General features: G+C 41.9%; 1 long non-coding RNA gene and 1 pseudogene across 3 annotated transcripts; one reads left to right on the top strand and one right to left on the bottom strand.

Annotated features, from left to right (window-relative positions):
- Positions 1–795: 795 nt before the first annotated feature.
- LOC129354731 (uncharacterized) lies at positions 796–3056 on the bottom strand. Of its 3 annotated transcripts, none has more exons than XR_008605184.1 (3): positions 2854–3056; positions 1686–1800; positions 796–1010 (listed from the first exon to the last, which is right to left on the bottom strand). It is a non-coding gene; the product is annotated as an uncharacterized LOC129354731 (long non-coding RNA). The 3 variants fall into 3 exon arrangements; XR_008605183.1 differs by having other exon boundaries at positions 1686–1900; XR_008605182.1 differs by having other exon boundaries at positions 1686–1903.
- Positions 3057–3467: 411 nt separating this feature from the next.
- Positions 3468–13867, top strand: part of LOC129354696 (uncharacterized) — a 30424-nt pseudogene continuing 20024 nt past the window's right edge.

A 13867-nucleotide genomic window follows, 5' to 3' on the forward strand; every position in this document is an offset into this window, starting at 1 on the left:
GTGTCCGTGTCTGCGCCTGTGGGAACCTCAGTGTCAGGCTCAGGTCTCCCGTCTGCAGCGGGTCCTCGCTCATCTCCGTCCTGGTTCTGTAGAACTGGATCTGTTTTCGGGGACGCTGTCGTGGTTCTGGTAGACGTGGACCTTGTTGCCGTAGCGGTCCGTCCATTCCACCGTGGCGTCGCTCGGCAGGCGACCGTTGGTCCTGCAGGGCAGCAGGACGAACGGCTGACCGGAGTCGGCCTCGATGTTTCTGTTGTAACCTGAGAGGAGAAGTCCAGCTTCAGAGGAGCCAAACCTGCGGCGCCGGGGCCTTTAGTGGCCCGTGAAACGATTCAAGTCAAGATTGGTCAAATTGTGACAACAAAACAAAAAACACCAAAATTTAAATAAAATAAACATTTAATTGGCCAGCAAAGTATTTTATAAAACCAACATTCAGCCACCAATTCAGACACATGCAACAAATATAATGAAAATAATCAGTAAACATTAATTGTTTTGTTTAATGTTTAACCACATCATCTCCACTCAGCTGCTTTTCCGTGGCGATTTAAAGGAACATTTCCAGACCCTGAACTCGCGGTGGACGTTTGTTTTGGTGTCTCTTACTCACCTCTCATGAAGTTGTGCCTGAAACAGAAAACGGCTCCAGTGACCAGAACCAGAACCACCAGAGGGACCAGCAGAACTCTGGCCCACGTTGGAAACGATTCTGTGGAGAAAAATGAGCAACATCTTCATCTGTGACCCGTCAGCTGCTGCAGCAGCAGGTTAGCTCCTGACCTTGACCTGAGGCGCTTGCTTTGTGGAGGCCCTGGGGTCAGAGGTCACGGTCAGGGTCAGGTTTCCCGTCTGCGGAGCGACGGTTGTGGTTCTGTTGAGCGGGTTCTGATCCGTCAGCTCATCTCCACGTGTCGTGTTAGCGGTGGGCAGGCTGAGGTCGGATCGGGTCCAGACCTCCGTAGAACCGTTCAGAACCAACATCTGGACCGCAGGGACCAGCAGGGACACTGAGGACAGAGACGACTGTCATGGCAACGGGCTTATGAAGCAGCAACAATGATGATGATGATGATGATGATGTCACAAAACAACAAAAACAAGATAAATCTGACTTTAAAGCTTTTATGGAAAATATTTATGTATATATTTATTAAAACTGTTTCCATGATGAGACGGAAAAACTGAAAAATAAAATCAATGGAGATCCTCTGGTTCCAGACTGAGCTTCAGGTTGATCAATAAACTTTCATAAAACAGGAAGTAGATCCCAGAATGGATCCCTGAGGCTCACCGCAGCCCACAGGTTATGAAAATGATTTTAGATCCTGAACTCAGCCTGTTGGGATTTACATCAGCTGACCAATAAACAGACAGGACACAGGCAGGGGGCGGGGCTTAATTAGTCTTCAGAGCTTTAACCCACAAAGAGAAGAAAACATCCAATCAGTCTCACTGATAAACTTCAGCTCCAGCAGAACCGAACCCAGCAGAACCGGACCCAGCAGACCCAGACCCAGCAGAACCGGACCCAGCAGAACCGAACCAGCAGAACCGGACCCAGCAGAACCGGACCCAGCAGAACTGAACCCAGCAGAACCAGACCCAGCAGAACCAAACCCAGCAGACCCAGACCCAGCAGAACCGAACCCAGCAGAACCGAACCCAGCAGAACCGGATCTTACCGTGCAGGAGGATCCAGAACATCTTCTTCTTCATGTCAGAACGAAGGGATCAGAAACCCTCTGGACTCATTCTGGTGAAACTCTCTGCTGCTCGGCGGATCCACATGAACCGGTTCTGTTGGATCCAGAGACGAAAATGTTGAGCAGAACCAGTCTGTCCGGGTTCAGTCTGCGCTCTGATTGGATACAGGTTGATTTTAGGTCAAAGCTGCTTCCTGCTGAAACAAGAGGAAGAAAAGCTGCTTTAAAACGAACAAATGCTGAGAATCTGATTTATTTCTTAAGATGTTTGTTGTTTTCATCTCTTCAATAATATGTTAGATTGACAATATTTTAATAAATTAGAGTCATTTTAGTTTAAAAAAAGTCTGTCAATCTTGTTGATGCAAAATATAAACAGTTGCTGCATTAATTAAATCCTTCCACAGGTTTTAGTGGTTATTATTATTATTTTAACTTTAACAGTGTAATCAATGATAAATACCTTTTTCTATATAAATGTGTAAATGTCATATTTCTCTCTGTAAAACCGTGGAACTGCTTGATTTTACATTAAGTTAAGAAAATGATGGATTTTACAACCAATCTGAGTTTTAAGTCAGAGGCTTTTTCACATCTCTGTAACACAGACTGCTGCAGGAAATCCTTCCTCCCATCAGCCTCCTCAACTATTTTTCCAACAAAAGATTTAAAGTATTTTTTTATGTTTGTTTTTTACTTCTGGAAGCTGAAACTCAACCAGTGACCTTGACCCTCGACTGAAAGGTCAGGGATTTAATTGCCCTTTCAGAGATTTATTAAATCAAACTCAACTTTAATCAGCGAATCAGATTCTGGTGATTTATTAATAAAAACTAATCAGAATATAATTATTCCTGAGCTGCAAAGTCCAACGTGACTCAAACGCATCATTCTGATGTCCTCGTTCAGTCTTTCTTCCTCGTGGAGTTTTGTTTAAAAACTGACAGCAGGAGCCGAACTGAACTGCTCCGCATCGCCCCCTGCTGGACACATATCGGAACTGCATCAGCTGATCTTGTGAGAGAAAATAAATGCTCATATTCATAAACCGTCTCAAAACCAAAGAGTCGTCTATAAGTGTGCTTACAGAAGCGAAATACTGAGGCTGAGAGTGAATTATGGGATGGAAAAACACAAGAATAAATACCTGACAGCACCTGAACGCAGCTAAAGGGTTAGAGTTAGGGTTCGGGAAAATCCTCAGGAATCCTTCAGGAACCGCTGATCCAGAAGCCGCGAGCTTGACCCGCTACAGACGAGTCGGAACCACAGGAAGAGGAAGCAGCTGCAGCATTATAACCAGCGAATCATTAACAGAACCGACCTGATGCAGGAACTGGGCCAAACTCTGCAAGGAATCAACCAGGAAGTTGATGACTCAGCAGAAAACGATGCAAAAATCAAACAGAAACATCAAGATTTCCTGATCAGGACATTTTCACAGTTTTCCATGGAAATGGAAAAAAATCCCATCATCTGAAAAATATGAGTTTTAATTTCACCTGATATATTAATGAATTTCTGCTTGTGTGTTTATGTTTTTAACATTATTTATGAATTTTATTTACGTTGTTTTTGTGTTTTGATTCCGTCAACATGTCTGTTATTCAACACGAAATTTTCCTTTGACAGGTTTGAGTTTCATACTTTAAATTCAGATGAAATCAGATTAAGATTCATTGTGTTTCTAATTCAATCAAATGTCCCTAAAGAGGGAAAGTGAACAGTTCACCAGAACAAAGTCCAAACCAGAATCTTACCTCATACAACATAACACCACATTAACACCATCTCTGTATATTAGTCATGACCTGTTGAATTATAATGAACCCAGAGTGAAGCACGTCATCAGCGGTCATGTGACTTCAGAGCAGTTGAAACTGAACATTTAGAGAGGAAATGGAATGACTTAAACAGGATCGTTTCTTTAAATAGGCCATTTTCCTCCATTTATTCTAAATGGAGTCTGACTTCTCCTGACTTTTTCTTTGTTTCCTGAACGCATCTGGGATTTATTTTCACTTTCTTCTTTGATAGAAGCAGTCCGGACTGCGGCTCGATCTGTGGTAAGAAACTCCACATTTATCACCTTTTGACGTTCAGGTTGTTTTAATTACGATTATTTCAGGCAGCTAAATTATCCATTATTTCCTCTCCTTACCCCATAACCTTGGGGAATAAAGAACAACTGTTTCCAAATTCTCAAAAATCTTTACATGTACACTTCGTGTTGGGACTGACTTTTATTTCTGCCAGGCTTACGTGAGAAAAGTTTCTCTTGGCCTTTGAAATAAAACGGCGCCAGAAGACCTCGTTTATTTATTTATTTTACAATTTCTTAAACAACAGCTGCCAATTACACTGAATGTTACAATCTTGAAATGATTATATGAGTTATTTTACCGATAAATCGATCAGAATCGATCGTGAAAATGATCAGATCCTCATTCGCCTCTCTGGCTGTAATGCGCGCTCCCGACACAGGAGGGCAGATTTTCACAGGGGAACCGAATTTCACGCCAGACCTCTTCCGGATGAAAACCTGTGCAGATCACAGGTTTTCTGTGATTTGAGCATCTGATCAATATTCATATTGAATACTAACAATGTTGATTTCATAGAGAATGTCCCTGGACTGACTCCAAACTATAACTTCTCTGAAAAATGTATTTTCAGAGATACTTTGAAAATAATTTATATTTTCTCCCCATTGAATGAAAAACAAACATGTTTGAACCAAAATTCAGCAGACAGAGAAACTCCTGCAGTTTCTGTTAAAGTTTCATTATTTTCAATGAAATCTGGAAACATTTGATTTTTCCTGATTTTGTTATTGTTATTTACATGCATTATTATCATTTTGTCCTTCAAACACCATTTTCTCTTTACATTGTATTTCTGTGCATCTAAAGATGTAACTTTCAATATTAAATGATTGATAATTTGATCAGTCAGTACTTGTACAACGTTTGACTTTAATGAACAGAAATCATAAAATAATCAGGGATTAAACAATCTAATCATTCTTCATGTTCCACCTTGAAGGAGGGACAGACGGTAAAGGATCTTACTGGGATCATAGTTTCCATAACTTTTAACATGCATATAAATCTGAAAAGTGTGGCATGCTTTTCTACTCAGTCTGGTTTCAGGTCTTTTGGATTTTGTCAGAGAAAAGCAGTTTTAATTTTTGCTTCAGACTCTCGGCTCTGATAATCCACCTTCAGATGAGATTTGGTTCATTTATGGTTTTATTTTAGTTCTGAATGAATAATTGTCATGTTTTTACTCTGGAACTGTTTGATTAACAGGTCATGTGGACGAGAGTCTCCAATGATTCCTGAAAACAAAAAGTTATCAATTATTTTCCACTACATAATTCATTATGTAGTGGACAATGATTCATTAAACAAATCATTTACAGCAAAAATCATTTCAACATTTGATTCTAACTCGATTTAGAATATATTTCAATAAAACATAAATATAAAATAATGAAGTGAAGTCAACATATCAAACCATTTTGTGTTTCAGTTTGAGGTGAGTGGAGCGAGCGCCACCTAGTGGCAGGATGGATCCGTGTGAGGACAGACAGGACGGAGTCCTTCACTCTAAAATGTCTCGTTTTGGGGAACATGCAGACCAGAGGTGAGGTCATGACCTTTACCTGTTCAGGAAAGGTCAAAGTTCAGCAGTGGAATCATCAAACCATCTCCATTCACAGGAAGCTATCAGAACCAGAACCAGAACCTGGACCCAGCTGTGTGTCATGGAAGAGCAACCATTCAAAGGACATTATCTTCCATTTTAAACCAGACCGGCCTCCAGCAGCAAAGAGGTGAGCCGGGTCAAAGGTCTCTGCTCAATGCTAACATGATCAGAAAATACACCAAACCGTTTCTAATTCTGCTCACATCTGATTTTCTGATCAACCAGAGGTTTTGTTTTTGAAAAGTCATCACAATTGAAGGTTTTCAGGGACTTTCTGGGTCTTTAGCAACGTTTTTTTAAATTTATCTAGAGAAATGCCAGTACAATGTTGAGAATCTGCAAGGCAGATAAACTTTATTTTAACTGTTCCAAGATTAAAACGGTTGATTTCTGTTGGTGTCATTATTTGTGCGTGAAGAAGGTGGATGTTTTATTCTGTTCTGGATATTTGAACCTCAACAAAACAGACTTTTGCCGCTGTGTTTCTTTCAGCGCTTCAGTCCCAATCAGATCCTAAAATATCTCAGGGTTTCTTATTTAGACGTCAGTGTTCCTAAGTTAAACCCTGATGGAACCTGTGCTGCTGCTTTGAAGCTTTAGAAAACTAAAAAGCAGCTTTTTTCAGTCTGGATCTTTGTGTGTTTTGTCAGGAAGAGGCTGGAAAATGACAACCAGCTTGAATCTGAACTAGAACATCTGTCCTCTGAAAACCAAAGGTAAGACGATTATTGATGCCAAAATGATAGGAATTTTATCTATGCATCAGTTTTCAGATCAGAGTTGTTTCCACAAACTTGCACTAAAATCCATTCAACTTAACCTTCAGTAGATAAAGTTCGTTGACCTTTTCTCACGACTTCCTTCTGTCATCATTAGTTTTCTTCAGTCCTGAGAGCAGCGCACCGGCGATGAAAGTACATTTGAGTGTTTATGATACTGAAATTCATTGGGAACCATTAGCTTCAGGTGAAGATATGCAGGAGACTGAGCTTCAGTGTAGGAAGCATGAAGATGTAGATATCAAGCTAATTCTTACTGAGATCTGCAGAAAAGCATCATCTCCGTTTCTCTCTGTGGACAGACAGAATATGGTGAATTTGTCCTGGTTCCTCCACAGAGTGGACCAGCAGAGCTCAGAGGTTCCCACTGATCCGTCTGTCCAGCAGCATCAAACACAGCTGGACTCCATATTTATGGTCAGTACCGGTTCTGCTCAGTCAGCGTCATGCTGTCTTTTAGACCATCTGTCCAACATAAATCTGATGTTTTCTTTAATTTTTCTATTGTTCCAGCTGCTGGAGGAAAACATTGTTACTTACGTGAAGAACGAGCTGAAGAGGATCCAGAAGGATCTGAGTCCAGGTGATCCGGTATGCTCAGAGGGTCCGAGTGAGGAGGAGGAGGAAATGGGGGGGGGATGAAGAGCAGAGGAGGAGCAGCAGGGAGGCGATGATGAAGATCATCCTGAACTTCCTGAGGAAGATGCAGCAGGAGGAGCTGGCTGCCCATCTGCAGAGCAGTAAGAGGATTTCTAAAACAATTCTGCTGTTATGTTGAATAGTTCAAACATGATTCCATGTGAAAATGCATTCATGCATTTATTTAAAAAATGTATAAATCCATATTATAGATAAGCAGCAACAAATTGAAATCAAATAGAAATCAACAAATACAGAAAATCTAAATCAAACAGTGCAGCAAACAGTCATTATGGATTCAGCAGCTTTTTCTTGATTTAAACTGGTATCCAGTGTGCTGCTCATGAAATATAAACTTTGGGAACTATATATTTTCAGTAAAATACTGTGAAAAACAGACAATGCACAAGATAAAGAGCCATTTTAGTATTAATTCTTGAACACAGTCCATAACGTTAAACGTAACATTCAGCTACAGATGAAGAACCTTCACATACATACATAGCTACCAAATTCAAACCGTGATGCAGTGGAGTCAACACTGACTGCCAATAAATGGTTCAACTGCTGCTGATCTGCCATGACATGATCTCCAGCTGTGCACCGTCAACCCATCTCCTTGTTTCACTCAGCTGCAGGCATTTGATGCAGATCATGTTTAAAAAAGTCCTTGGCAAGAAGATTTTTCTGTCCCTAAACAACCAACAGTCCCAGTGTCTTCTGAAGACGTCTGCTTAAGGCAGAACCTGGACAGAGTACACAGGATGGTGGACTGAATAGTTCCCAATGCTGCATAATATTGGTTCCCAGGTCACTGTTTTTATTGATCACTGTCCCCAGCCTGTCCAGGCCTTTCAATGTGTTGTCTCCATTCAGGGACTCATGCTGGAAATTGTCAACAGAAACTCAAGTCAAACCTGAAATCAAAGTTCCAGTGTGTGTTTGAGGGAATCACTAAAGCAGGAAACCCGGCTCTCCTGAACCAGATCTACACTGAGCTCTACATCACAGAGGGAGGAACTGGAGAGGTCAACCAGGAGCTGTCAGGGTCTGTGTTTTTGTTTCTTTTAGTTTTTCCTTTTTTTTTTCTGTTGTGTCTCCCTGGAGCACCTGCTGCTTCTCATGGCATCCACCAGGTGCCGCTAGGATGCAGAGCCCCTGGAGTTGTGCCATGTCAACCCCGTCGACACACCTGCAGCTTGTTCGGAGGGCTCAGCCTGGGTGTTTATAGGAGCGGCGGAACGACTCCTCTCCGCCTGAGTGTTTTGTTTACCTCGGTAACGATCGTTACATGATAGGCCCCCCGAGATCTACGTCGATTTAACCTCTGTTTTTTCTCACATTAGGTGAACCCGCCGTCTCCCCGTTGATTCCCTGAGTGGGCCGTCTGCCCCGGAACCCTTAGCCTCCAGATTTACTCGGTCGCCTCGGACGCCTCTCCAGGAAAGCAGGACTCCCTGACCGAGCTTGGATCCACCTGGAGGTGCCTTGGCCTGGGCCTTGACGAATCTCGTTCTGATCGCTCTACCTGTCCGGCTTCCCACCAGCCCAGTTCTCCAGTGCTCTGCCAGCCGTCATACTCACACCCTCCAAAGTAAGATCCAATCTGTTTATCCCGGAGAGTCTCTCCTACCCGCTAACTAACCCGAACCATCTCATTGACAGTCTGACGAACCGGTGACCCGTTCCAGAAACCATCCCTCTTTCCTTTTCCCTCAAACTCAATAAATCATCATTGTTCATTAACCGCCTACCTGATTGTGTCCTTGCATGTGGGTTCGAAACCTTAGAGACACCATGACAGGAGCATGAGGTCAGACAGATTGAAACAGCAAACAGGAAACAACACAAAACAGAAACAACAATCAGACAAGAAGACATCTTTAAAGTTCAACCTGGAAGAGATCAACCAATCAGAACAGTCATGACAAAGGGAGCGGCTGGCATCGGGAAAACAGTCTTAATACAGAAGTTCACTCTGGACTGGGCTGAAGGCAAAACCAACCAGAACATTGAGTTCATATTTCCATTCACCTTCAGAGAACTGAATCTGCTGAGAGAGAAAAAGTTCAGTTTGGTGGAACTGATTCACCATTTATTTCCTGAAACCAAAGGAATCAGAAACTTTGAATCGTTCCAGGTTCTGTTCATCATTGATGGTCTGGATGAAAGTCGACTTCCACTGGACTTCCACAACAATCTGATCCTGACTGATGTTACAGAGTCCAGCTCAGTGGATGTTCTGCTGACAAACCTCATCAGGAGGAAACTGCTTCCCTCTGCTCTCCTCTGGATAACCACACGACCTGCAGCAGCCAATCAGATCCCTGATAAGTTTGCTGACAGAGTGACTGACATCAGAGGGTTCAATGACCCACAGAAGGAGGAATACTTCAGGAAGAGATTCAGAGATGATGAAGAGAAGGCCAGCAGGATCATCTCCCACATCCAGAAATCTCACAGTATCCACATCATGTGTCACATCCCCGTCTTCTGCTGGATCACTGCTAAAGTTCTGGAGGATGTGATAAAAGGAAATGGGAGAGAAGATCTTCCAAAGACTCTGACTGAGATGTACATCCACTTCCTGGTGGTTCAGACCAAACTGAGGAAGATCAAATATGATGAAGGATCTGAAACTGATCCTCACTGGAGTCCAGAGAGCAGGAAGATGATGTGTCTCTGGGAAAACTGGCTTTTGATCAGCTGCAGAAAGGAAACCTGATCTTCTATGAACCAGACCTGAGAGAGTGTGGCATCGATATCAGAGCAGCCTCAGTGTATTCAGGAGTTTTCACACAGATCTTTAGAGAGGAGAGAGGTCTGTACCAGGACAAGGTGTTCTGCTTCATCCATCTGAGTGTTCAGGAGTTTCTGGCTGCTCTTCATGTTCATCTGACCTTCATCAACTCTGGAATCAATCTGATGGATGAACAGTCAACATCCTGGAGCTGTGAGACAAGAGAAGATCAATCTGAAGAAACAGACATTTACAAGAGTGCTGTTGACAAGGCGTTGCAGAGTCCTGATGGACACCTGGACCTGTTCCTGCGCTTCCTCATGGGTCTTTCCCTGCAGACCAACCAGAGACTCCTGGAAGGTCTGTTGAGGCAAACTGTATGTTGTTCCCAGACCAATCAGGAAACAGTTCAGTACATCAAGAAGAATATCAGTGAGAATCTATCTGCAGAGAAGATCATCAACCTTTTCCACTGTCTGAATGAACTGAATGATCATTCTCTAGTGGAGGAGATCCAACAGTCTCTGAGTTCAGAAAGTCTCTCTGCAGAACGACTGTCTCCTGCCCAGTGGTCAGCTCTCGCTTTCATATTAATCTCATCCGAACAACGTCTGGATGTCTTCGACCTGAAGAAGTATTCACCTTCAGAAGAAGCTTTTCTCAGGCTGGTTCCAGTGATCAAACAGTCAAAGAAAGTTCTGTGAGTTTGCAGCTTCACTGCCTTTGTTACGCAGATAAATAAAACACTGAAGTGAGAGGAAATGGTGACCACACACATCAACTGTTTCTTTCTGTCATGTTTCAGCCTGAGCCAGTGTAATCTGTCAGACAGAAGCTGTGAGACTCTGTCTTCAGTTCTGGGCTCCTCTTCATCCAACCTGATTGAACTCGACTTGAGCAACAACAACCTGAAGGACTCAGGAGTTGCTCTGCTGTGTGCTGGACTGGAAAGTCCACAATGTGGACTGGAGACTCTGAGGCAAGAAACACCTGTTTATCAACCTTTTCAAATGCATTGAGTCAAACCATCAAGCAATCAAGTGAAATGTGCTTAATTTTTATGAGGTACATTTGTTAAAGACACACATTTAGTAAAATTTGATGGTATCTCTGCGTTAATAACTGAAAAACCCACAATGGTCACTAAAATAACTGATAACTGACAATAAATCAACTATGAGTTTTTAATAAATAGAATTTGACATTTTCAGGTTAAGCGCCTGTAAGTTGTCAGGGAGAAGCTGCCATCATCTGTCCACAGTGCTGAGCTGCCAGAACTCCAGTCTGATTGAATTGGACCTTACAACAATGACCTCCAGGATCCTGGAGTTGACCTCCTGTCTGCAGGACTGGCAAGTCCAAACTGTAAACTGCAAACTATCAGGTCAGCATTAATCTAATATTTTCCATTTATGGTATTTTCATTTTCCAAATGCTTTTTTACTGCAACATTAAGAACATAGACTGCACTGCAGGATCACAAGGCGTCACAATGTGTGTTTCATATTTAAAGCCTGTCAGGATGTCTGATCACAGAGGAGGGCTGTGCTTATGTGGCCTCAGCTCTGACCTCTAACCCCTCCCATCTGAGAGAGCTGGACCTTATAATGACCCAGGAGAAGACGGGAAAGCAATATTGACGGCTAGACTTGAAGACAAGCGTTCCAGATTGGAGACTCTCAGGTACAGAAGGTTCATTTTAACCCAAACTCTTAAAAGATTGTCAACACTGACCTTGAGCATCATTCCTCCTCCTTTGGTTCCATAACATGAAGTGAGAGGAAAAAACATTTAACTCATTTGAGTTTGAGCTTTCTCAGCTTGTCTTTCCTGGATCCTAATGATCTGACTGTCCTCCTGTCAGGATGGAGCCTGCTGGAGTTCAGTACCTGAAACCAGGCCTGAGGAAATGTAAGTGGCTTTTCTAACAGAAATATTCAACCCTCCTCACAAGAAGCCAGTAACTACTAAAGCTAAAGAGATTTTAGATCAACAGCTGCAGCTGGATTGTTTGTTGTCTCCATCAGATTCCTGTCATCTCACCATCGACACCAACACAGTGAACAGAAACCTCCAGCTGTCCAACAACAGCAGGACGGTGACCCATGTGGAGGAGGACCAGCGGTATCCCGACCATCCAGACAGGTTCGACTGGTGTCGTCAGCTGCTTTGCACCACTGGTCTGACTGGTCGCTGTTACTGGGAGGTGGAGCGAAAGGGGAGAGTTCATGTGTCAGTGAGTTACAGAGGAATCAGAAGGAAGGGAGACAGTGACAGCTGTGAGTTTGGATACAATGATAAGTCATGGAGTTTGTTCTGCTCTGATGGGATTTACTCTGTCTACCACAAAAACAAAGGAACATCAGTTCGCCTCCACCCCATCTCCTCTTCCTCCTCCTCCTCTTCCTCGGCCTCCAGCAGAGTGGCGGTCTACCTCGACCATCCTGCTGGCACTTTGTCTTTCTACAGAGTCGCCTCTGACTCCCTGATCCACATCCACACCTTCACCACCAGCTTCACTGAACCTCTGATTGCTGGGTTTGGCGTTGGCTTCAGGCCCGGTTCCTCTTTGTCTCTCTGCTTGGTTTAGAACAGGAAACAGCTGCCAGCATGAGCCTCTCATGGTTCAACGCTGTCATTGATCAGAACACAGTAGACGGCTTTCAGTCATGAACATCACAGTTTTAAAAGTGTTACTGAAAACAACCACAGAGGCTTTTTGGTCCAGTTTCAGTAAAAAACTAATTAAACTGATCCATATCTCATAATTCACATTTTTACCATTAATGTCCAAGTAATAACTGAGCAATAATTTTTGGAGTTTCACAATGTGTGTCAGGATGAAGGGAATCTTTGTGATGAAGTGATTCGGGTTCATCAGCTTATTTTATCTCCAGCAGATCTTCATCAGTTTTTGATTAAACTGCAGGAATAATCACTTCATCTGTCAAACAGTTATGCAGCACAAAATGTTGCTGTTTGTATTTCAAAAGCTCAACATAACGAGGACTTTAATTCAAACACATCTCAAATGAGTCGGTTTAAGATTCTGAACCATTTAAATCATATTTTTGCTTTGATTTTTGTTTTCTTTTTGCCATATTAATGAATGTATTTCCTCTTCATACAGTGATTGTGTTATTGGGTGACATTTGTTACTGTTTAGTTTCTCATATATATAAGTTTAACAATGATCTTTTGGTGTTTTTCTGTTTTTTTTTATTGTTTCTTGCAGTTACATTCAAATCAATCAGATCTATAATTATCATGGTGGTTTGTATTTCTTTTGATTAAGTATCTAATCTGTAGATAATTTGTAATTTGTTTTAGTAATTTGATGAGACTGTAGTTACATCTTGTCTACTCTGGGGTCATTTTTTTATTTCCTTATTATGTAAAACCATCCAGTGATGAATTGTGGACATTTGTTACTCATTTTATGAATAAAAACACATTTTCAGTCTATTAAGGTCATGTGGCTCCTTCATATTTTCTTTTCCAGCTTTACTTTGGCAGATATCTCTGAAAATATGTAAATGTATCCATTTATCTGCTGCAGCTTCCTAGAAAATCACATTTTCATAAAAGGAACTTCAACTAGTCCTGGATCTGATTTGTCTCCATCTGGTGGTTAGAAACATAAACTGCAGGAGTAGAGGACAAGTACAATAAACTTGTTTTTTTTTCAGTTATTGACCCTTGAAATCACGTGACCAGGTGTGGCCTGATCCTCTGTCCCAGTACAAACACATACTGGTGTAACCGGTTTCACCGGGGAACAGTACATGGAGCTGTGATTCAGAAAATAGGAACTAAAAGCAGGAAGTCATTGTTCCCTTATTGGAGGTTTATTACAGATCATATTTATATTTCGGATTTAAATGTCTAGTTTTAACTAATCCAGTGGATCTTTCATCAATTAGATTAATTTACTTTAACTTTCTCTTTTCTACATATTTAGACCTGTTAAAACTTCTCACAGTTCTGATCAATGAAATTAATGAAACATTAAGAATGAAAACGATTTCTTGGTTATGTTTCTGTAAAAGCGACAAAAACAACCGAACTTTGTTAATAACTACTTACTGCAAAACAATATCTGCCTTAGACTTTGTGAACAGCAGTGGAAAAATTTCTTACATGTTTTACATTTAGTGAAATTAGAGATGACGTGGCTTGAACTGGCAGGTGATCCCGACCAGTAAACGCCTCCTTTTAAAGGCTCTGGAAGAACTGGTTTCCCTTTTACCTGAATGTGACGCAGAAAAATACCATCTCCCAGAAGATCATTT

The sequence above is a fragment of the Poeciliopsis prolifica genome, unplaced genomic scaffold (genome assembly GCF_027474105.1).
Source record: "Poeciliopsis prolifica strain line A6 unplaced genomic scaffold, Auburn_PproV2 SCAFFOLD116, whole genome shotgun sequence".
Lineage (NCBI taxonomy): Eukaryota > Metazoa > Chordata > Actinopteri > Cyprinodontiformes > Poeciliidae > Poeciliopsis > Poeciliopsis prolifica.